The following is a 2220-nucleotide window of genomic DNA, read 5'->3' as shown; positions in this document are numbered from 1 at the left end:
AGTCTTTATATGAGGGCGCCTCCATCACCACGTATCTAGGTATGGTCAAAAAAATATGTGATGGTATCACCCAAATTGGGAGCTTAACATCAAACTTAAAAAAGTACTTTTGCCAAACTCTTAACAAAGCAGCCCTTATTATATGATTTCTAAAAGTTTTATCAATCTTTTTCTGCATAAAAAGATAAGCATGCCACCCTTAATTTGTGTTTCTAATCTGTTTTTTATGATACTGTTTTTGATAGGTTGGACTGTTTTTTCCCATTGTGTAAATACAGATGCAAAAAACGAGTTGAGTAGTTTTGCTTTCTCTCTGTTGCTTGTCACCTCCTTGCCACTTTCTCCCACTAGTGGACCAATTATTTCCTTAACCTTTTTCTTGTTTTTACATGTTGAAAGAAGCTTTTTTTTTTACTTTTGTTGCAAGCCTTAGTTCATTTTTAGCCTTAGCTTTCTCACTTCATCTTTGTAGACTCGGGCTATTTGCTGATATTCTGCCTTAGTTATGTGCCCCTCTTATATTTGTCCTTTTTGTCTTTCAATTTATGAGAGAGTTCTTTATTTAGCTATGCTGATTTCTTTTGAGAGCTTTTTTTTTCATCTTGGTTGGTATTGTGCTAGACTGGGCTTTTATAATCTCACTTTTCAAAATTTCCCAAGCTTCTTGAGTTGTTTTCCCCTCGAGGATTCTCATCCATGGAATCCTTCCCAAGCATTTTCTAAGTTTGTTGAAATTAGCTCTTTTAGTTTGACTGTGTTCTATTGCTCGTGCTTGCATAATGTTGAATTACAATACTGCACGATCACTCCTCCCCCCCCCCAGGTTCCTGTAGCGCTAACACCTTCTATCATTTCATCTCTGTTAATGAGAATTAAGTCCAATATGGTCCAACAGGAATCTGTTTGATCTTCCACTTGGTTCAGAGTTTGTCTCCCAGTTGATGTCAGGAGTGACATCATTGTGAGTGGAGCTGGGGAAGCACATTTTCTGACAGTTCTCTTTGGAGCAAGCAAGGTTGTGAACCTTTACCAAAGAGTTTACTTCATTCGCAGTGTAACCACCCATCTGAATGACTACATTTTACCAAGGAAAAGTTTGCTGAGAATTCTTTTCATGCATTGCTTGGTGAATGGTTTGTGGGGTGGGGTGGGGGGAGGACAAAATCAACCTCGGAACTGAGCCACAGTAGAAGATCTTTTTTATGTTCATGATTCCTGAATGCAAAATGGGTACAGTCATTTGAAAATTACTTTTGAAAATCTAAGATAATAGCTCTCAGGAAATGCGTGACCTTTGGCTGCTAATAGAGTAAAGAAAAACGTGCTTCTAATTATTCAGGTATAGGTCAAAACAAGGCCTTTGCTAATTTTACAGGAAATTACTTTTGTATTAATGGAACGAACTCTGCATTCTTTATCCATCCACCTCTCAACCTATTCCATTTTTTCTCACCTCACCTGAGGCCAGACAACTTCAGAACGGATGTTCTGACCTGGTTAAAAGCATTCCAGCAAATCGCTGTGATTTACTTAAGCCAATTTGACCTATTGGACCATAAAGTATATGCACAATCTCACCATACAATGCACTAATCTAAAATGTTTGCAAGTTCAATGCATGTGCACAGGGTTTATCTTTTTCTCCTTGACATTTTGAGTCAATGTCATTGTATGTACATGTGTTAAATAAACAAAATTAATAAAATTAATTAATTAATTAATTAATTAATAATAAAAACAGATACAGCAACACAATAATTATATCTGGATTCCATCTTTCTCTCCAGAACCACAATTAAATTACATTTGAGATAGGATAGTCACAGAATAAAAAAATATTGTCATTTTGGTTTCATATTTTGAGGATTCCATGGCAATACCATTTGATTTGAACATTAGCTTACCAAGCCAATAAGCCTGCAGAAAGCATTTACTTCTAGTGAGAATACACTGTTCTGTTGAGCCAAGACATCACTATTCTAGTACTTACTTTATTCCTAGGTCATCATTGCTGCATTGTATGTATACAATCTATACATAAAGTTATGCTGATGATACTTAACTGTACACAAGGCGATAGCTGTGGCTAGGAATGGTTTTACACAACTTCATGTTGGATATTAATTGTGCCCTTTTCTGGATCAGGAAGCACTGTGTATAATCATTCACACTTTGGTTATTTCCTTAGTGAATTACGGCTGTGCATTCCATATGGCGCTG

Source organism: Protobothrops mucrosquamatus, unplaced genomic scaffold (genome assembly GCF_001527695.2).
Source record: "Protobothrops mucrosquamatus isolate PMUCROS unplaced genomic scaffold, P.Mucros_1.0 scaffold1, whole genome shotgun sequence".
Taxonomy (NCBI): Eukaryota; Metazoa; Chordata; class Lepidosauria; order Squamata; family Viperidae; genus Protobothrops; species Protobothrops mucrosquamatus.
Note: the sequence above shows the minus strand (reverse complement) of the source record.